This window comes from Triturus cristatus, chromosome 12, assembly GCF_964204655.1.
Source record: "Triturus cristatus chromosome 12, aTriCri1.1, whole genome shotgun sequence".
NCBI lineage: Eukaryota > Metazoa > Chordata > Amphibia > Caudata > Salamandridae > Triturus > Triturus cristatus.
In genome coordinates, this window is record NC_140595.1 from 609,699,040 (window position 1) to 609,722,377 (window position 23,338).

The window sequence follows — 23,338 nt, forward strand, 5'->3', positions numbered from 1 at the left end:
GGTCATAGAACTAAGAGCTGTAGAAAACCCCCCTGTAGCGAAAGCAATTAATACAAATAAAAGCCCAGATTCAAGAAATGCCCACACTATAGTACAGATTATGTCATGGAACATTGCGGGTCTACGTGCCAAAATAACGGATGGGACCCTAATGGACTTTGTTCAAGATTATCACGTAATTTGTCTACAATAGACATGGTCCATCATCGAACAACACTTGATGGGCTATAAAACATATTTCTCAGCGGCAATTGCAGGTTCATACGGTAGGGCGAAGGGGGGTCTGACGGTATTCATAAAAAATACCATACCTGGGCTAAAAGTAACCCCCCTTAGACTTCACACTAATCACCAGATCTTGAAACTCTCATTTAAGGGGAAGGGGGTAATTTTCTTAGTAAATTCTTATGATAACCTTCCAGAATGTGAGAGACCAGAATTACTTGGGGCTATCCGCAATAAACTTTCCACTTTGATAAGAAAAATACAAGGGTCAGATATTCCAAGCATCGTTTGGGGGGGCGACTTTAATCATCACCCCAGCGGCGCGAAAAATAGCAGTATCTGTGGGGTAGGGGAAGAAACAGAGAATCATGTGACTCACTTTAGCCATACTAAGATAGGAGACCTCCACAATGAAATGATGTCGGAATTAGGTCTAATGATTTTAAATAAAACTAATATTTCATTGGGACAATTGCAGGCTACTTATCTGGGTAGGGGGTGGGAGACAACGATCGATTATATTTTGATCACAGCTACACTGGGAAGTAGAGCGCAGAGTTTTAGACTAATAATTAACACACTAAGTGACCATGCAGCCTTGGTTTTTAATTTGATTCTCGATGTGGGGAAATTCAAACCATACTCGATGATGACTGCTCTTGCCCAGAATAACATTCACTTGACAAAACTAAATGGCTACGCCGTAGGTTGGGACAAGATAGAACCAGAAGCTATAACTAAGAAGGTGGTTCAAGCGGTATATCCCGCCATTGTGAAATGTCTAGACAGTGACACCAATCAAGAAGAACTGTTGTATAATTTTAGTATAATCTTGGAGAAAGTAAAAAATCTTTTAACACGTACTAATAAAGGGAAAAAAGGCGAGAAAAGAGGGTGGTTCAGTCACGAATGCACCTTAGCCCACAAACTTTTAAAAAAAGCTCTGACAAAACCTGTAAGAGATCAAGATGAGATTCGCAGGCTAAGGAAGTCATACCGTCTAGCCTGCAGAATAAGGAAGCAGAAAATAAAAAAATCTCTATGGGACCAACTACACGAGAGCTCCCAGTCTAGAAATGGTGAGCTGTTCTGGAGGGTAGTGAAGACTCCCTTTCTGACAGATAGCCGCGATCAGCCAACAGTCGAAGTAGCGATTGACGGTCCAACATGGGTAAACTACTTCTCTAAAGTGTTCAGTAAAACACAAGCAGTTGACCTGGAAGAGAAGAACAATGATAGTCCCCAAGAAATTTTATTCCCGATTCAATTAAACTTCGAATTACACGAAGTTATAAACGCTGTGAAAGCAAGCAAAGGTGGAAAACCCCCCGGCCCAGATGGAGTACCAGTTGATTTTTTTAAATTCAAACTTGACCTGTGGGCCCCAATTTTAAAGGGGGTGTTTGATGCTGCAATGAATTATGGGTTAATTGAAACTTGGACACAATCAATTATGATTCCGGTTTTCAAAAAGGGAAACAGAGATGAGGTCTCCTGTTATCGGCCAATATCATTATTGGACTCTCTTGGTAAAGTCTTGGGTAGGATAGTCTTACAGCGACTTCAAGAGTGGGCGGAAGATCATAACATACTATCTGACATTGAGTTTGGCTTCCGGGAGGGCTTTGGTACAATAGAACAGGCATTGAACTTAAGCCTACTGATGGGAAAATATGTAACAGCAAAAGAAGGCAGATTGTACATGGTCTATGTCGATCTTTCTGCGGCATTCGACTGCGTTTCCCATTCAAAGCTCTGGTCTGTCCTCACTGACATGGGCATAGATCCAGCCCTGGTAAACCTTCTTCGTGCATTATACTCTAATGCCTCGTCCAGGGTCCGTTTCGGAACACAGGGCAAAGTATCCGAGTCCTTTAGGGTGGAACGCGGGGTGAGGCAGGGTTGTGTCCTGGCCCCCTTTCTCTTCTCTCTCTATACCAATGGTCTGGAGGCAGAGATGTTGAGAGGGGCCCAGGACCTCCCTCGAATAAAAGACCGCCTCATCCCAGCGTTTCTCTATGCGGATGACACAGTAATTCTAGCGCGTACTCCGCGAGAACTGCAAAAATCCCTTGATAGGTACTCAAAGTTTATGGGTATTCTGGATCTTAAAATAAATATAAAAAAAACCTATGTGATGGTGGCAGGAAAGGACAGGAAAAGGGGAAAGTCCATATTCCTAGACAAAGAGAGGCTGGAGTTCACTAACCAATACCCGTACCTTGGAGTCATGATTGACGAAAAACTTAATTGGAAAGCGGCTATTAATGCAAGAAAACACCACCTCCTGCGAGCAATAATGGCTCTCATAAAATTTTCCCAGAAACTAGGAAAGAGACCACCCGTAGAACTTCTTCGCATTTATGTAGCGAAGTGCCACTCCATCGCACTCTATGGGGCAGGCTTGTGGGGCCATAAAAGCACGAATGTGCTGCAAGTTGCAGAGAATGTTTTTATGAGATTTCTCCTGATGACCCCTAAACGAGTATCTACTTTTTCTTGCCACGCTGAACTTGGCATGGCCCACATCGAAGATCTGGCTAAAATCCAACCTCTTCTATTGTGGCGCCGCATCTGGATGTCATCAAAAAATTTACTTACAAAGGAGATTATAGCAGACTGCATGTCTTTGGAGCATGCAGGAAAAATTGAGTGGCTGCTGTACATAAAAATTTTTTTACTGATTTGGATCTGATCAAATACTATGTGAACCCCGAATCAATGTCCGAGATCTCAAAGAAAGAGTTAAAAATAAGAGCCCTCTCTCATTTGGAAGAATTACGGCTAACTAAGGAGATAAGTAAAACATCGGTTCAACATTCCCTGATAGTTGCGACCACTTTGAATATGGAACCATACTTGACCTATGTTGAGTCTCAATTTGAGCGCTTCTTGTTGACGCGTTTCAGACTGAATGTTTTCCATAGGCTTGTAGCTTTCCCCAAACGTAATTCCTGGAAAGAGGATCTAGTGGCATGCCCTTGTGACGAAATCTCAGTACAAACAACAATGCACACTGTTTTGTTTTTCAAGTTTTATGCTGATCACCGCAATTTATGGTTAATCCCACTGTTAAGAACTCTTGGTTTCAGAAGATGTCGCCCTGCTATGCTGCACCTACAATTTCTGAACACTACACTGATTACAAAAAGTGTTGTTACATTTTTAAAGTGTATCTATAACCACAGAAGAAATCTTGGTTGAAAGAATCCCTGTTACTCTAAATAATTTTGCACACTGTGTATACTGTGGGTGATATGTTCTTTGTAAATGCTTTTATGGTTATAACTGATTTTATATAACCGAATAAAGATTTATATTATTATTATTATTATTATTACTGTTCAAATTATATCTCGTGCGTGTAGGATTCTGAGAGCAACAGGCAGTTGCTGTCGGGATTCGAGCTGACCGGACGAGTCACGTCGTGGGCGAAGCACTTGGTGACTAAAGTCTCTTTCTCAGTCATCTGCTTCGTGAGGTTCTTCATTTCACAACATTTGGCGACAAGATTTCTTGCTTTCACCTACCAACGTCTTCTGATCATTCCTGACTAAACTTCTGTTCCTAGATGTAGGTGAGTTCATCAAACAAAAAGTGTGGAATTACAATACGTCACCGCATTGTACAACAGGCATGACTCCTTTTTCTTTGTTAAGCGGTAGAGATGTGCCCACAGCTTTATTTCCATCATGGCTGAAAGAGAAGGTGCACAAAAACAACAATGTGAAATCCAACAGGGATAATGTCGCTTTGTGTGTGATCTTGAAGCAAGCTAAAACGAGACATGATTCTGACAGAAGACATGGTGTATCAGCTGAGAATTTAATGGCTGGAGACTGGGTGTTGGGTAAGAGCCCAGTCAGAGTCAGGAAAGGTGAATCCAAATTTTCCATGCCCGTGCAGATTGTTAAAGTCAGTAAGGGTGCTGCATTGACTGTAGGCAAAGGATGGTGGAATAAAAGGCAACTAGTAAAACTTACACAGGAGCAAGCCAACATCATGTATAAAAGAAACCTTCTGTTCCGGACTCTGATTGCGCACAGTGGCTACAACCTGCGGATAGACAAATAGAGACAGGAGGTTTTTCAGATGTGGAAGTCAATATATCTGCTGATCAGAGCCTTTCCTCAGCATCAGACAGACCAATTCTTCAGAATGAAGTCAGGAGATCTGGGTTCTCACATTAAAAGTCCTAAAAAGTTTAATGACTTTATAAGTTATTAATTGTATTTAAGTTTCCATGTGTTTAAGTTTGGTTCACTAAAATTTTTTGTTTTACAAAAGGAGGAAGGTGATATGATGTAGATGTAAATGACAAATAGTTTGCATTGTTAGGCATGTGTTGAAGTAATAGGTTATTGTTCAAATTATGACTCACATGTGTAACTAACGGTGTGTGAGGATTCTGAGAGCAACAGGCTGCTGCTGTCGGGATTCGAGCTGACCGGATGTGTCCCGTCTTGGCCGAAGCACTTGGTAAATAAGGGAGCTTTCTCACTTACCTGCTTCGTGAGGCTCTTCATTTCACAACACTCACACATCCAGCCCAATACCCAGTGGCTACCAGTAAGTACAACTTAGAGGGGGCGGGGGCCCACGCACACACTCACACCCATGCAGCCAGACGCACACACGCCGAATGACAACACTCACTCACAAATACACATACATTCATACATATAGGCACGAACCAGTCAATAAAAACACAACACTTACCTGCTGCGGCTCTTGGAGAGGGAAGCCTTGGAGGGTTGGGTCTGCTGCCTTCTTTCTTTGGCTGACCGTAGGCAGCAGTCTCTACCTGGGCACAGAGTAGGAGGGGGTCAGAGAGGCTGCTGACCTCACCCACTTTGTGACGAGGTGTCAGTAATAACCATTTGGCCCTGGGCACTTCAGGGCTTAAAACTGAAGCAGCCAGGTATGAGTCTATCACTGATGCTCCCCCTCATCATGAGAGGTAGGGTCTTGAGGACCTTTGCTGAGCTGAAGAGGTCTCACCCACAGGAGCTGTGACTTGCTCAGCCAGAAAAGTTTAGCTAAGGCAGCAAGCAGCCTACACATTTACCGCATGTCTAGCTCCTGGCTACCTGAAAATTAAGATTGTCTTTATGTAAAAAAGTGTAGTGGCATGACCCCATGCCCTTATGGCCGGGCCGCTACTGCCAATACCCACCATCTTTCACTAAGCAAAAGTTTTCCCTATGTCAATCAGTTTATTTGGATACATGGAATCTGGAATCATGGAAGTCCAACTTCAGCTCAGGTGTTGGCGTGCTAGCTTGCCTGGCCTTGAACAGCATAGTGAGGTTCTTCAGGCCTGGGGAATCTCCTTTCAAGGGAATAGCTTGTCATCTTTAAAATGGCTGCGCTTGACATCTTGCATTGTCTGGTGTGCAAAATTCACGTAGTTTGCTTTCGCGGAACTAGAAGAGATTTCTGGAAAACTAAGCAAAATCATGCAAAATGCAATTATGCCATTAAGCACTATGTTTAAGAGCGAACTGCATTCTTGAGTTCATTTTAGATATGAGGATGGCTTTTGCACAAAAAATAGCACTACAAATGAAAGCACCACAAATGACAGCTGCCTGCGTCCTGGTCATTCGCGTCGTTCCAGCACTGCTGCATTATAATTTTGCTGCAAAATTAAGTGATAAGGCAGAACGGTGTAAAGGGTATAGCAAAATTCCTGAAATTATGCACATTACGTCAGCAACTTCAAAAAGCAAGCAACTCGACCAGATTTCCTCACAACCCAGAGTGGGCAAGTAAATGTGACCATTTAGAAAACAAACACTCTTTTGTTACAAATGCCTTTTCAGAACTTTCTGTTTGCTTCCATTTGTGATGGTCAGTTAACTTGGACAGTTTTATATGCAATGCATTCGTTCATTATTCCTTCAGACAACTCATTTGTACTTTTGCTGCTTTTCATGTTTTAGTAAAAATAGATTTGCCCTTGCATGTCAAATCTCTTCCTTTCATAGTCCTCTAAATGGAAAATGTGATTATTTTAATTTTCACAGCTTTAATTTCAAGAACACGAGCACCCAGACTACTTGAAACGTGGATGGATGACACCTCACGCTATCCAGAAGCTGTATACATAGGAAGGCTTTCATAGAGGAGGGCTGCAAGTTTTGTATAATATGTTCGTTGCTCATGGTGGTGTAGTGATCATAGTTTTCCAAGTACCTTTACAGAATTTTATTATTTATGCCATTTGTATCGCACACATTACCCATTTACAGTGCAAGATCCCAAATTGTTCTTAGGAGACTACTGCAGGTGTCGGAATGGCGTGATGGAGTGGGGCACTAGGACCCTGTTCACACCACATCGCGGGGAACTGGACACCAGACACTGCTTCCGGTCAGGAAAGGGAGCAAGGCAGGAAGTGGGGAGAGGAAGGGTGGTACCCGAGGAATGCAGAGGGTGATGGCAAGAGCTCCTAATAAGTAACCCCTCTACTCACTTGCTAGCCTCACAGTGTCATCATTTGGGGGCCGTGGGACATGACATCCATGTGCTTTTTTTTGTCAAACCTTAATCAATCCTGGGTAGCTGTGGCTTAGAGCAGTCAGGCATTAACAAAGGAACAATTGTAAATCAGTTAAATAGCACCAAAATAACTGAAGAAGAAAGAAACACTACTCTCAAGAAATCTGACAACAATTTATAAAAATAGCTTGGAATTTTACGACTTTATGGACACCAAAAGAATTCTTCCCACTCCCAAGATGGCTGAACCCATCTCTTGATGTATGCAGCTCAGTAGCCCATAAAAAAAGGTTTGGCCAATGTTTCTCCCTCTCTGCCCCTGACACCAACCTGTCTACCCTCACAAAAATGCAGCCCTTCTTGAGTGTGCTCACAATCTGTCCTTCACAGGTGGCTTCCCCTTTGATATTTGACTTTTTAGGCTAACACCCCATGTGGCTTTCTTCCAGGAGGAGGCAACACCGCCTCCCGCAGCAGGCTTATATTGTTACATGTGCTTGAAGCCGTTGACATGTCTCTCCCGGTGGCCAGCATCAGAAAATCGACACTGTAAAATGCTTGGCAACAGAGTTGCAACGTTCTAAAAGTTGCATGTGGCAACAAGTTACATTAATTTCCACTTTGGCATCAAGTCGGACTTAATGTACTTAGTTATTTATACCTCAAAGTGCCAACTTTGGAAGTCCCATTCAGAAGTTAGCACAGCTGAGTTGTCAGTATGTAACTCTGTATTCACCAAAAGCGCTACCAGTCTCTCTCCCAATAAAAACGAAAATTGCATGTTTTTACTGTCAGAACATGTACTCCACATGTTCTCCTCTCTAATATACTGCACACTGCTTTACGACTCAATAGGCCTGCTGTAGCGGTGGCTTACATATATTAAAAAGGGAGTTTGGCCTTAGATGAACCACGGGGGCCTGCACAGCTTCTACTGACAACGGTTGCCAAAGACAGCAGTGGAGTGAGACGGTAACACCGACAGGCCGCATGAGGGAGTCACTCCACGTTGGCAGGCAGCGGCGAACACTGTCTCCCCCACGCACAGTAAACGGACATATCCCCCAGAGTTCGAGGTGCCATGGGTGGCAGAGGACAGCGATCGGTGCAAAGTAACTGATTAGACAAGTACACCTTTAATAAAGAGCAACCAGACACGCCGGTTCCGGCCTCAGGCACTGACAGTGGCCAACAGACAGCAAAACCTAAAGAGGTCACATTGCAAGATGTGATGACCACCCTACAGCAAATGCAAACCTCCATTGGCACTATATCTTGTAACATAACGCTACTACGAGCCGAAATCTCCAAAATGAACACAAGAATGTCCGAGGTAGAAGCCACAAATGCAGCTCTCTCGACTAACACTGCGACGTTGCAACGACAAGTTCGCCACCTGGAATTAGCTACCAAGCAGATGGCAGAAAAGCTGGATGATCAGGAAGGACGTTCACGGTGCAACAACCTTCGCCTGGTGGGGGTACCGGAAAGCGTCAAAGGGCCAGCACTGGATCTCTTCGTTGAAAAACTGATACAAACCCAATTGCAGCCATGTGGACTCTCTAACTTCTTTTCGGTGGAAAGAGCCCACTGGGTACCGGGAGGGAAACCTAGACCAGGGGCCACCCATGACCTATTCTGGCGCGTAGATTCAACTTCAGGGACCGAGATGCAATTCTGCAGGCGGCCTGAATTGCTTCCCCCTTGCGGGTGGACAACAGTACTGTGACATTGTACCCTGACTACACAGCGGCTGTAAAAAAGCAACGACGGAACTTTATGGATATTAAAAGAGAGCTGCACAATCAAGAACTCAAATACGCAATGCTCTTCCCTGCAAAACTGAGGGTGGAAGCAGAAGGGAGGAGCTGGTTCTTCACGACGCCGGAAGAAGCCCAAGAATGGCTGGCAGGATGGCGCCCAGCCAAAGTGTGTAACAGACAAGGGGCAAAACAAAGGCACCAACTCACTAAATCAGCCCCAACAACAGAGATAGAAACGCAAGCAGTGGCGAACGCCGGCACAAGGGCCACCGCGAATCAGACTGATACCCGGCATAGTAAAACCCGAAATCACGGGATCACTCCAAGATGGCGTTGCCACACCTCAGAAGGAACTCTGTGTAATAACAAGATTGCAACGGCCTATGGACAAGGCTTCAGTTTAATGGGGAGAATCTGGATCCCTTGGACTAAGGGACACACACCACCGACAGCGCACTATGGCCTGGTTGAAAATTAGAGCTTGGGTTGGATGGCCGGATGGTGCAGAATGCTCGCAACAGACTGTGTGGACACAAAGGAAGTGAACAGGGGGCGCGGAGTGACTCTCCCCCCTTACGCAAGTACAAAGTTATGGGACTGAAGCACTCTGCTGAGTTAGGGAGGCGGGTAGTTTTAAATCCACTCTGCAGGGAGGGAGAAGGAGGGATGGGTACAGTTAATTGGTTTAACTTTAGTTTCAGTTGTATCTTTGATGACAGGTGCTATAACAAGGGTCAGACGAGGAGACGCTATGGGGCCTACAATACGAACAGCCCCAGGGTGGTTTAACATTAATGACGATCATGACAAACACTAATTCAGGGATCAGTGATGCGGGTCCCCAGACACAGACCTCCCGCCCATCCGGAGATAAAATCAAACGGGGCCTAGTCTTGCAATACCTCAGACGTAAAAATCCCGCGGTTGCACTCCTCCAGGAATCACATCTGAAGAGGACGACCTGTAAAGCCCTAGACAGATAGGGCTTCAAAATGATAGTGCACTCTGACTTTACCTCCGTTTCTTTTTAATTAAAAAAAAAAAAAAAAAAGGGAGTTTGGGGTTTCCCACTGCTTTAAATGGCAAAGCCAAGTTAGTAGTTTTAAACTGCTCTTCCAGTCTCCAGTGGCCAGCTGAGAGTCACATTTCACCTTGTCCCACTAAGGGCAGCACAATAAGTGCTGCAGTCCCTGAGGGGGCACTCTAACTTACAGGCCCGGGGTACCCCTGGTACAATATACTAGGGACTTAAAACTAAGTTAGCTTATGCCAGTTGGGTATAGGCCAATCAATCACACACATTTAAGGTTCAGGGCACTGGCACCGAGGTCTGGTTAGCAGGCCTCAGTGCACTTTCAGGAGTCGAAAAACCAGCAGCATCAGTCCAAAGACTTCGGGGGCAACCATCCAAAAAGAGCAATTTCCTTACAAATAATAACACAATTTAATTACAATTATGGTAAAGACTGCTGCAGAAGCACTCTCTATCTAGGCTGATTTATTCTTTCATTTTCAGCACTAATAAATGGCGGGAATGTGGTATAGAGCACTGTATCAAAAACACGTTTTCATTGTGAGGCTACACTCAAATGAAACAGCATGGTATATGAAAGAGTAAATTCTGGAAGAGAAGTCTTGCTTAGTTTCTGTGTAGAACTCAACCAAATGATCAAGTTAGAGTGGAGACTTCAAGGCGTTTTCACCAGGTCAATCTATTTATGTTGACTGTTCCATTTCAGAAGAGAGACTCTCTGAACATCAGGAACCTAGAGAACTGTATATCAACTTATAAAAATAATCAACAAATTAATGTCCAAAGACTCCTCAAACACTTATAATATTCTGTGTTGGTCTGTGAAAGAGGCTAAGCAATGGTTGAACTCCAACGCCAGTAAAAATGAATACCGAGCATGTAGGTGTTAATATGAGCTTCATGCATATTGTTGTATGCATGGAGTACATTTTAGGCCTGGCCTAGAGCCAGGTTTAGTTGTCTCACTAGCCTCATGGAAAAAAAATCATAAATAAAAATGTATATATAGATACATACCTTCAACTCATGGAACTCCCTCTGTACAAGTCAGAACTAAAAGCTTTCAGTTGTGGCACAGCTCATGGCTCGATACTTTCTCCACTTTTACTCAGTATTTACATGCACTCTCTGGTCCAACTGTTGACCAAAGGTGGAGTGAAAGTTTATATGTATGCAGAAGACACATAATTGATTTTTTGGTTCAGAAAGGACGCATTTAATACTTCTTTCACAGCATAGCGTCTGCTTCTTGTACTCTGGTGGATGTCACAGAACTGCTTGATAATAAATCCAGCTAAGAATGAGCAGCCGATTATCCCTGAGCATGCAGGCGCCCTGTGTTCTCTGGCGTGACCTTCAGTGATTGGTCCCTGCCCTTCTTCTGCAGCCACAGTGTATTATGTAGGTATTATTTGGGATGTCAACATATCTTTCGCCCTCATGCTTACAAGATCTCATGCATCTGCTTTTACCATCAAAAAACTGCATGAAATATTCTGACATTCATACATAATAGATTTCACGTTCCTCTGATCAATGCATATGTTCAAGGTGGAAGTGACAGTTTCAAGGTCTGCAGAAGCATCATGGGTGATCGCAATTATTGATTACTGGCATTTGCGTGCACCACACGTGCAGCACCCAAGTTTGTAATCTGGGATTACTGCAGCTCCCAGGAGATTCGCACGGGCGCTGTATTTGCGATGGTCTCCCTTGGTGTAGTCGCGTCACAATGAGGGCTGTCTCTGTGCTGTAGTTGGTGCGAAAGTCTGATTGAGAGCTTCTAGTTCTAGGTGGGCTGCGACTTCAGTAGTGATGGCTTTCTCAATGACTTTAGCTGGAAAAGGTACAGGTGAGATCGGTCTGTAGCTGCTGAGGGTGTCGGAATCCGCTGTTGGTTTCTTCAATAGGGCGTTGACTATTGCATTTTTTGAGCACGACGGGAAGGTAGTGGTGGTGGTGGTTATGGAGAAGTTGATTATAGTGGTGCGCGTGGTGGAGATGATGGTTCTTCCACGGTTGTATATGAAGTGGGGACATTGGTCTGGGGGGGCTCCTGAGTGGATGGTATTCATCAGGGCGGTGGTTTCTTCATTCAAGAGTGGCCTCCAGTTGCTTAGCTGCTGTTTTGTGATGAAGGAGGTGTCTGACTGGTCGGGGGAGTTTGTATTGGTACCCTCTGGGTCGAATGTGTTGTGGATCTTTTCAGAGGTGACTCATTAATTTTTCTATGTACGGTTTCCCACTTGTCAGAAAGGATTATTTTGACAGGATGGTTTTAGGCTGCTGGAGTCACATTGCACATGGTAGGCCTGAAGTTATGTTTTTCAGGCCAAATCTGTGGAGGGAAAAATAGGTGCTGCAGCCAACAGGTGGCATTTGACTTCAAGACCCGGGGTACATTTTCCACATCATATACCAGGGACTTGCAGGAAAGTTAAATATGGCAATCAGAGGTAAGACAATTTAACCATGTTTAAAGGGGGAGCAGAGATCCTTTACTCCTGTTTAGAGCGGGTACAGTACAGAGGGTTCTAAGTCCAGTAAAAGAGATTGGGCAAACATTGGGGGAATATCACACCAAAAATGGTCACTGCCTTCAGATGCATTACTATTACCCTTCTACAATTATCCATTAAGTGATGGAGTTAGAATTACATAAGTGTATACCATGGAATGTTAGGGGTCTTAGTAGCCCTAAGAAAGAAAGACTAGTACTGGAATATTTAGAAAGATGCAGAAAACATATTGCTCTCCTACAGGAGACTCACTTTGGACCTAAGGGACTCCAATACTTTGCCGCAAAGTAGGGCCCATATCGAAGTTTCTCTACACTTAGCACATATGCAAAGAGAGTTGCTATTATTATTAGGGATGACTGAACACTTTATATTGGACAGAGTATTCTCTGACCGTGAGGGTAGAGTGTTGGTTGTCACTGGCACACTTTGTGGCAAACGATGTGCAATGGTAACAACATATTTCCCCTAATGTTGAGTCTCTGCAATGTTTTTACGATGTTGAAATATTCTTTCATAAACATGGTCATTTTAAGGTGACATGTGGGGAGGACTTTAACATAGCTGGAAATACCATAATTGATAGAACAAGCCTAATTATTTCAGGCCACTCCAGACTGGTGAAGCACCTCTTCCGGTTACAAGAATAATGCAACCTTTTAGATTTTTGGAGGCTAAAGAGGAGCAATGGGTAAAAACCTCTTCTTTCTAGTCATCTGTTCACAGCAGTTATTTGAGAATAGATAACTGGTGTCTCAGTTCTGAGATCAGATGTGATGTTGTTCTAGCTGAACACTCCCCTATGCTACTGGAATTTGAGATCGCAGTGTCAGTGCCACACTTTGTGGATTAGAGATTCCATTCTCTTACCTTTTATGATCAAGTGTTCAGCAAGGAGTTATGGGACTTAAAAACTGATTACTTTGAAAGCAATTTGGACTTTGGTGGTTATCACTCTACCCTTTGGGAGAACTTTAAGATTGCATTAAGGTTAAGGATGGTAACAGCTAAATATTAAGCTGTACTGAAAGATTTCAGATGACATACTCAAGTGTGATGTTGAACTAGTGTCACTGGAAAAATTGCACACAGATGCCCCACCCATTTGAACACGTTGGAGAGGATTAATAACTTGCTCCTAGAACATGGAGAATGGGCAAAGGCTGTCGTGAAATACCTCGGCTAATATGCCAGGGTGTCAATATGAATTAGGTGAGTGGCCTTGGAAGACATTTGCATTGTTGCTAAGGACATCATCTCACCACCCCCTGACAGTAACTCTTCATCATACTCAGGCGGGTACGATGGAGTGTCCATCATAGAAGACATTCTCAAGTACTATGCCTCCTCTTATGTTAAGTTGTATACATCAAAATGTGCTTCTATACCTGAAGTCATCTCTGCTTATTCAAATGACACTCCCCTTGCTTGGGTTGGTGATGAGCAAAGGGAACCCTTGGACAGGGGCGAAGCTTCAAGGGAAGTGTCTGGGGTGTGACATTCCTCTAATAAATGCATTCTTGGCCTAGTAGCTGGGATTGGGGGTCCCTGAATCGGGTCTCCTACCTCTGTGTAGATTTATTTTGTTGTGAGCCAAGAATGAAATAAAAAACGGGCACTTTGATGAAAACAGGAGAGACAGAGCCATCCATCTGGTGGCTGAATTTCAAAATGTGAAACCAGATTGCCTGGAATCAATACCGACTTCCTTGCTTCTCAAAATTGTGTGATCTTAGGCAAATATGTTATTCCACAGAGCCTCCATTTTCTTTATTATCATAAATGAGTGCACTTTGAAATACTTCACTTCAGGCTGTACGCGATAGAAGCACCTCGTATATTTACTTAAATAGAATGTAATGTTGCACCTCATTGAGGGTTTACATGATTTCTAACTTGCCTCTCATGTGCACTTATGACATTGTCATTAGGGGCGAGCCATAAATGTTTTTAAAACTATCACTATTATTAAATGTCTGTCTATGCAGTGATGTAGTCCGATGTACTAAGGTGAAATGCTTCTGCATGTTAAAGGAAATACAATATAAACATTTTTTATTTTTTAAAGTGTGTCATATTATGCATGGACTCTTAGAGCTCAGGCAGACCCATGGCTCAGCTCTGGCTTGGCTTCCCCAATGAATTTGTCTACACATGTTCCTTTATTTGCAAATTGGACTTAGGACATGGGGCAGTCAGTCACTTGATAAAATGATATGTAAAAGGCAAGGAGTAGAAACATTGAGCCCTGCGCACATGCACCAATTTGACAACTTTACTATCAAGGCTTCTTGTAGCAGATACGCAGAATTGTGTGTGCAGTGAAAATATATTTAAAGTAAATTATCCCAGGACAGTGACTCCAGGCCATTGTGTTGTACATGACCATAGTCATGGGTTCTCAGGAAGAACTATCAGGCCCAGGTGGGATGGCAGGGGTGTAGCTTCTTTGGGGTGTGACACCCCTCAAATGCATTCTTAGTTTAGAATTTGGGTCTGCGGGCCCTGATTCAGGTCTTCATATGTCTATGTTGGTTTTTCTTGTTGTACTCATTTCACTGAGAGATTTTAACTTGTTATTTATTTGGATTGGGAGCCTAAATATACATAGTGTCCAATGTGCCTGAAAAAAGTAGTAAACAAGCACCCAAATAAGCACTCTTTGAATGCATGCAAATGTATTACTTTTTGGAATTCACAGCTACTGGCAGTAGAAGGCTTGAAGAGCTGTGCTGCACTTGGGGTAGCATTCCAACATACAGCTGTTTGCCCACTGTGCCACCCTAGACCGGGCCCACCTCATGCATATCAGCACTGCCACTGATCCTCACAGGAACGGTCCATCCCAAACCTTTGTCATCTCACCCCTTCAACCCACTGCTTTTTTAGCTGGGGAATTTGAGATTCAAACCCTCTGAATCTCACTGACTAAGATACGCCCCTGCCCATTGAGTCTCCCATTGATGCCACTAAAAATGATCAAGGTGATAGAAAGGTTCCCTGGGGGAAAGCCCTTGGGTCAGATGAGGTTGCTGTTGAATTCTATAAAAATTATAGTGATCTATCTCCCTGTAGGGAAGTGCCCCTTTTTGCATGGTTGCCCCCACTTTTTGCCTGATATCTGATGCAACCTGAATTGATGTTCCCTGGGTCCCTGCCAATCAGGTTCCCAGGGCCTGTGTTTTTTCCCTAGACTGTGCCTTTGTATCCACAATTGGCACACTTGGCACACCCCTGGCCACAGGTAAGCCCCTTGTAAAAGTTACCATGGGCACTGTAAACAGGGAATGCCTCTAAGGGCTGCAGCACCTGTTGTGCCACCCTTAGAGGCCCTGCATTTTAACACTAACCCAGTGCAGGCTCGAGTTTTGGTGCAGAGAAAAGTGAAGAGTCGATATGGCACACATCCCTGGTTGCCGTTCCTGCAATCCACTGCCTGAGGCCCACGTAAGTCAACCCTCTAGCAGGGGGCACTAGCCCTAAGGTGAGGGTACAGAGGCATGAGCCTTGTACCTCTACAGAGTCTAAGTCCATTCTTAGACATTGTAAGCATAGTACATGCATAAAGAGTATATGCTCTGGAAGTTGGTCATTACAAACTCCACAGCTCCATAATGGCCTTACTAAAAATTGGGAAGTTTAGTAGCAAGCTTTTCAGCACATTAAACCCACACTGATGCCAGTGTGGGATTTAATGTAAAATGCACTCAGAGGGCATCTGAGAGATGCCCTCTGAAAATCGACCAGCCCTGGTGTGGTTCCTGAATGGCTACCTGCCATTTGACACCACCAGACATGTTTCTGGATGCCTGGGTAGAGAGTCTCCATTCTCTGGGTCCAGAAACAAAGCCCATCCTGGGCAGAGGTGTCATGCCTCCTACCTCAGGATGGTCTGGGTCCACAAAAGGGGAAACTTCAAAGGCCTGCCGCCTTTGGACGCTGTCCCTGCCTTTTGCTGCCCCCAGCAACTGGCTCCCACTGGTTCTGGCCCCCAATATGGGCAGGAGAATCAGCGGGAAATCCAAGCTAAGAAGAAAGGTGTACCCGCCTTTGCCAACCCCACCCCTCAGGTGGGGGAGGCGAAGTGAAGCAATCATTTCAGTCCCCTTCGTCTTGAATATAAGGGGACTCGGCCAATTAGGAAGAGGCTCATTCCCCCTCCCACTGGAGGGTGGCATAATAGAGGGTGTACCCACCCCAAGGAAGGGTCATTAGTCCGACCTGCACACCCCTTTAAAAGCCCCTAGTATTTAGGGGCGACCCCGAACTTTGCCTCCTCAGATTCAAGAGAGAAAGAAGAAGAACCGAAGAGCCGTGCTGAATTAGGAAGGAGAAGAGGACACCAACTGCCTTGGCCCCAGCCTTACCAGCCTGTCCGGTCAGCGATCTGCCTACAGCAAGCACTGCAGCAAGTCCAGCAGCCAGCAACTACCAGTGCCCGGAGGACCTGCCCTGCGACCTTCCTACAGACTGTCTCTCGTGAGCACTGGATTTACTCAAACAAAGACTCACTTCCAGAATCCAGATTTGGGCGACTCTGAGATTCTGCACCACTCTGAACCCGACGCCCATGGCTCGAGTTTGAGTGGCCCAACACCAACATCCGAAGGAGGTCTACCTAGCAATCCTGGACTGGGATCTGGTGATCCCCGACCTCCCTCAAGCCTCCAGATGACGCCTGCCGCCTCAACCTGAAGGTTCCCCCCCAGCCACGACCGGAGCTGTTAAGAAAACCTGATGCCAGAAGACCCTCCTGCACCCAACGCCCCACGGCCTTGTGTGGGCCAACGGACAGTGTCCAGGCTTCCCCTAGATCCCAACTTACCTCTCCCATCAGTGGGCGCCTTCAGGAAACCTCCCTGCCCGAGCCTGCAACATCTTTCTGTAACCAAAGCTCTCCATTGGAAAGCACAGGGCCGCCTGAGTGCCGCTGGTGGTGCAGCTCCTGTGTTGGTCATTGGCCCCTGCAGTGCTGACCTGCTCCCAAAACTGAGTGGCCTGCTCATCAGCAGTCCCTAACCGGAGGCCCTCTTAGCCCCTTTGGCTAACATTAAGGCCCTGCACTCTGCACCCTGCACCCGGCCGCCCCAGTGCTGCTGGTGGTGCAACTCGAGTGCCCATCTAGACCTTGGGGAAACTTGGTCCTAACCCCCAAAACTCCCCCTTGTAAGTCGTGTACTTACTGGTGAAACCACTAACACTTTTTCCCCATTGGAATCCATGTAAAGAGATTTTGGGCCTAAAATTCTTTGGTGTTTATGTGTTGTATGAGGAAAAGAGAATTCGATTGCAAAGTATAAAAAAATCATACATACCTTGTATTTAGAGATTTTAAGGTGTAGTATGTAGGCATACCACTCCAGTACTCAAAGTAGCCCAAATGTAATCCAAGAGTAATGAAATGTAATTACTGTGTATTTTAAACTGTTTACAAAGCATCTACAAACCTGTAACAACTGCAATTTCAAGCACAAGTGCATTTCCTTGAACAGCCTTGCATTTGAAAGTATATTTTACTTACCTGTGCCAAGTCCTGCTTGGTTCTAAACTAAAACATAAGTATACCTTTTTATACTTACCTAAGTATAAAACTGGATTCTGTCTTTGAGTGTGTGTATTAGTCCTTGATTGAGTGAATACAATAAATGCTTAACACACCTTCTGGATAAGTCTAACTGCTCGCCCACACTATCACAAAGAGAGCTGTTAGTTCTTACCTAATTTAGCCTTTGCTATACCTCTGGGGACTCCATGGACTCTGTGGTCACTATACCTCTTTTTGGTGTAGTATATACAGAACCAGGTTCCTACACTTCCCATCTCTTAAATGTTTACAATGCAGCAAGATTCCTCTAGTTCAGGTCACTATTCCGCATGCTCTGACCAGTACAGCATTGGGGCTTTTCTTGTGCCAGGCTCATCAGGACACTGCTGTCTGTAGAATATCATTGACTTGCTCTTTACAGAGGCCTTGCGATATCACAGTTTGACAGCACTGTAAAGAACAGGTTGAAATGCTGAAGAATTTATCAAACTCAGAAACATGAAGGGCTAGACCTCCTTGGCGGGGTTTTTATCCGCCCTCACCAACAGGTAATAGAGATGTCCGCAGTGACTGCTTAAATCAGTGACCTATCTCATATGAATGGCCTTCCTCACTAGCCTTACACGGTGCACACATCTAATTGAATGAAAGGACAGTAGGCACCTCAGACTTATAAAGGTAACACGGAAAAGGGAAATACCACTAGGATAGCATGGTGATTGGAATGCCGGTGCCAGATTCTCCTCCAGATTTTGCAATTCCTCCAGAAAGCAGACAATGTTGCTTTACCATCCAAACAGGGCCTTACAATGTATCGCGAGGAAGGGAAATTGACTCTACATTACAGTGTTTGTTCCCCCCCCACCCTCTGTAGTGCAAGAGTCATAGATCCCACCCTCAGAGACCCACCCTCTCTCCACCTCCAAAACCATCAAAATCCAACATTTCTAAACTTCAACAGTGATGCCACAAAAACATGCATGTACCTGTGAGCTGGCTCCTGAGAATCTACAGCAGGAATCTATGTGAATCCTCCCAACCCTCCTGAAAAAAACACCAGTTCTTAACTGATTCGACTGTAAGAACACCACTCTGTTGCGAAATCTCAACCTCTTATTGTGGGCCCCTGTGAACAGAAGATGGGTTGTTCTCACAGCACAACATGTGGGCCATCATGCCCACAGGCCAAGATCTTAAATAGAGGCTGCTGCTTTTCCGTGAGATTCTCCGTTTTACCTAATTTTGTTCTAGCAATTCTGACTTCTTCATGGTAAAAGAAATCATTGTTTGCCTTCGCTCCACTCTTTGCACCAGTCCCCCAAACAGGCTCTCATTACGAGTGGCCCAGTTAATTGCAATATGTTCTGTAACCGCATATAACGCAATTATGCGTTTTGCGAAAAATATCGACAGGTCAAACCCGCCAATGAGTATTGGGGGGTGGGGAAATGACCGTAATTTATCGAAATATGCAGATTTTGGCGCAGTAAACACTAAAAGCCTCATGTTATTCCCCAAAAGCTCATGGGGGGGGGGGGGCATTTTTCGCCTCCAGCAAAATCCTATTCAAGTACAATTAAATTTTATAGGGTGCGATAAATATCACACTCATAACATGGGACCTAGACTCAGGCTTTTCAAGAAAATGTCTACACCTGATACAACATTTTAATTTTATTTATTGGTCCTCTTTTCATCATATGATTTTGTGCCTTGTGTGCCATCCTGTGGAGGTTTTGGTCACTGGAAACCTACACGCAGCAATAAAGCAACTTTCTCAGCACTCTTTCTTTCTGAAGGGTCTGCATATCCTTAGTTACACTTTATTGCCTCCCTTTGGTCAGTGTCAACAGCAATTAGTGCCCTCCTTAGAAGGCATTAATCACTGTTGATTGTCTGCTTGTCAATTGTGCCCCAGAGCCAGTAGAGAGTTACCAATGAGGACAAAAGTGAATAGTAGATGTTTTTGCCTGGCAGTGTGTGGACAATAAGTTAGCACTATTTCTTCCAATCTCATCTGTTACTTTCAGGCCCAGACCTTAGGCATGTTCATACAGTTTTGGAAAGGGAAGAGTCTCCTAGGTCCTGCTGTTTAGAGTTGCTGCATGCCGCGCCATGTGGAGACCAGGGCCTTCTAATCGTCGGAGATGCTCCAGTCCCTCTGCACCTGTGGTGACCATGAGGGGAGTTGTATGGGTAGCAGGTGGTGTGCGTTCACAGAGCAGTGGTGGGTTTCCAGAAAAACACATCAGCATTGTCTTCATTGAGTCACGGATAAAATAAGTTTCCAGTGAAGGGGGAGTTCGACCATGTAAGGGGCCTGATCCAAGATTGTGGTCTCTTCATTGTAAGTTATCGAAACTCCCCAATCCAAAGTGTGGCAGTCTTTCTTCTTGAGAAATTCTTCCTTTCACCAGTTGTCTCACATAGCATCTTTTGCGATTGTCATTTTTCATCAAACAGTTAGGATCAACTTCTTTGTGAATCTTCAGACTTGTAGCTTGCTCAGCTCTTTTCTGCTTTCTGCTGGCAAGAGCAGTTTAGTGTTTTTTGTTGATGTCACCAACACTCTCTGTATCTTAAATTAAGAACTAAGTAGATTTTCAAAGGAATTTTTCCACTTTGTGTTCTTTCCTCCTATCTATGCCCCCTCTAAAGAAGTATAATATTCTGTACAGGGTGGCACCATGGCTACTGACAAGAGTTGCCCTTTCCATAAGAAGTGTTGAAGGGCACAGGCCTAACACATGTCTATACCTTGATATCACCTCACACAAGCAAATATGTCCACTTTCTCATCTGCTTCATGCTCAAGTCCCACATCGAAGAACGGTGACAATGTTACACCAGAGAAAGACTCATTCATCACATCTTGGCCTTCTAAAAAAAGTCTTTATAGTTCCAAGAGTTACCACTCTTCTATTGCTACACATTAATCACCCTCAGCATCATCAGTCTTGTAATTAGACTATCATCAGCTTCAGAAGATGAAAATGCCAATGTCTTTTTCTTAATTTCGTGTCTCAAGACTTGACTGAAAGTTCCACATGTGCTACTTTCTCTTACACTGTTCATAGATCTTGTCTTAGTGACGATTCAATATAGAATTTTCAAAGCAAGAGTCGGGCACTCCAGTCCGTGGTTTCACGCTGAACTCTGCCTCCGCCCCGCCTCACAGTCGACAGTAGAGCAAGGAGGAAGACGCCGAAAGACACTGGACCGCCGGCTCCTGGCTTGTCACCCCAGCCCACCGCGCCCGCTGTCCTCCAAACAGCAAGGTTCTCCACATAACTCCTGGAAGCCACGAGCAGCCACAGGCAGCCCGGTGCCAAGTGCAGTTGCCAGAAGAGTGTGGTTTTCTTTGGTGATTTCTCCCCATAACGGCACATCGTGTTGCATCGTGTTGCCGCACTTTCAGCCACCGCAGCCATCGCAACAGAGGCAGCAGCGACGTGGGAGCTAAGGTGAGCCTTGAAAGGCAGACGGGTTCCACTAGAGCAAGCAAACGGCAGCGGCTGCGCCTAGCCTGTGACCCGGTGTGCATTCGTGAGCCCCGCTTACCTCCCCTCCATCTGCTTCCTGGTCCTGCTTCCAAGCCACCCGGTTGGAAAACAATCCTACACCTTGGGCTTGCCTTGGGCACAGTGCACAGTGCACAATCACGTCCTCTTCAATGCCATTTCCCTGCATAATCCAGCAATAATCCAGCATCAACAAGCATTAACAGCATTGACAGCACTAACAGCACTAACAACACTTACCTGCCACTGCCTAATGCTAGAGTCAAAATCAAAGTCTGCGGAGGAATCCAGTCCAGGTTTTCGGATGAAGCAGAGCCAGCGGCTACCAGGGAAGCAGAGCGGGAGACGCTGAGACACTGAAAGAAACGCTCCAGCCGCTCTAAACCGCCCTCCCCGCTGATTGCCTCTTTTGCCTTGACTTCCCCCCTTCAATTGAGCCTTGAACTGAGCCAAGCTGAAGTTGGCACCTGACACCCTGCCACCCGACGCCCGGAGCGTGAGGCGTGAGGCGCAGGGCAAGGCTCGGTGCTCGGAGCGTGCCTCCAGCTATTCCCGGGAAAGCAGGAGACGCCAGGAAACGCCCAGGAAACGCTCCCTCCCCGCACTGCGCTGAGCACTGCGCCGGCGCCGAGTAGCGTGAAGAGCGAGTGGAGGGCCAGTCGGCCGAGGGCGATCGATGTGGGGGCTGTTCGACGCTGCGACCTAGGTTTGTGTTGCCCGTGTGGGTCGCGGATGGGGCGGCTGTCATCGAAGCGCTGGAGTGAGTGACCAAAGGAATTCTGTACACAGTGAGTGGAGTGAGTGGAGCCCCAGATATATGAGAGGTACTTACGGCTCTGGACCTTGGACCTTGTACTAAGGGAGGAGTGTTGGGACGGGACTGCGAGGACCAGCAGCCCCGTAACTTTGTGAAGCTGTGTACCTCTTCCCGCCCCCTGCCCGTACATATTTAACTGCAAAGGTTTACTGTGTAGCCAAGGTCCCCTCTAGCCCGTTTTAGCCCGGAGGGGGCCGGACTGCCATCTTTGGAAATTGCTCCTTTTTCAAAAATGTCCCGTAAGTACTTTGTTTAAACTGATCCAGAACTCCTTCCAGTTCTCCTCGTAGAAACTCTTTTTAGAAATTTTTTTTTCCCGAATTATGGCTGCGAAGGAGAGTAGGAATAAAGCTCCTAATGGTAATCTAACAGGTACCCTGGACAAATTCATACTGAGAGCTAATTCCGTGATTGACCAGGGCATTGTCCGCAGAGTTTCACAGGATCTTGCTATGGTCAAAAGGTCTTCAATGGGCCATTATGCAAATGTCCGTACACCAAAAGCCATTAGGGGCTTGAACACTGAAAATCCTGAGAATCCCGAATTGTCTACGCATAACCAATCTCCAGTACAGCGTTTGGTTGAGTCTTCACCTCATGGTTTCCCTGTGACTTCGGGTGATTCCACGCCGCCCAAGACTATGGAGAGACCTATTACCCGCCAGCTCCGGGGGAAAGGTACGGGTGCAATATCGAAAAAGAAGAACCCCATTGCAGGAGCCAGGAATGCCAAACCATCTAAATGTTGCAGTAATAACACACAGCTAATTAGCTCCAAGGATGATGAGGGATCCGGGGGGTGTGCCATGCCTGATTTACCCCTACAACGAGTAAGTTCTGGGGGCGGCATTGCGCAAGGTCCGGTTGCATCTACGGACGTACTGTCATCATCAGGGGGGGATTCTATATGTATGAAAATCACTGCACTTCTGTGTGTTTCACTCCGTCCGCTGGAAGAGAGACTTGCCCGGATTGAGAGTCAACTCTCTAACTTTGAGCATGTTACATTGGGTATCTTAAATAGTATTGCTAATAAAACACCAGACCGGGGTGATCGAAATTCAATTAATATAACTAGAGGGGTCGAGACGCATGACAAACCAGTTATTTCTGCGACTTACCCGATAGATGGCAATTATAGTACATCCCGGGAGTGTAATGTCGCAGCCCCAAATCCATTGCAAATCAATTCGGGAGTGGGACCCAGGGTAGATCAGTATTTAGTCCCCGACAGTACAGGAGTGGCCCACACTGATACGGTTAGACATGATGGGTGGGTCCTGACGGATGGGGGCACGACAGAGGAACCTAGAAATAGGACAGAGGAACCTAGAAATAGGCCTAGAATTGACCAACCACCAGAGGTGAGTCCATACTTGGCTGTTCTAACTGGGGTCCCTGAACTAAGTGA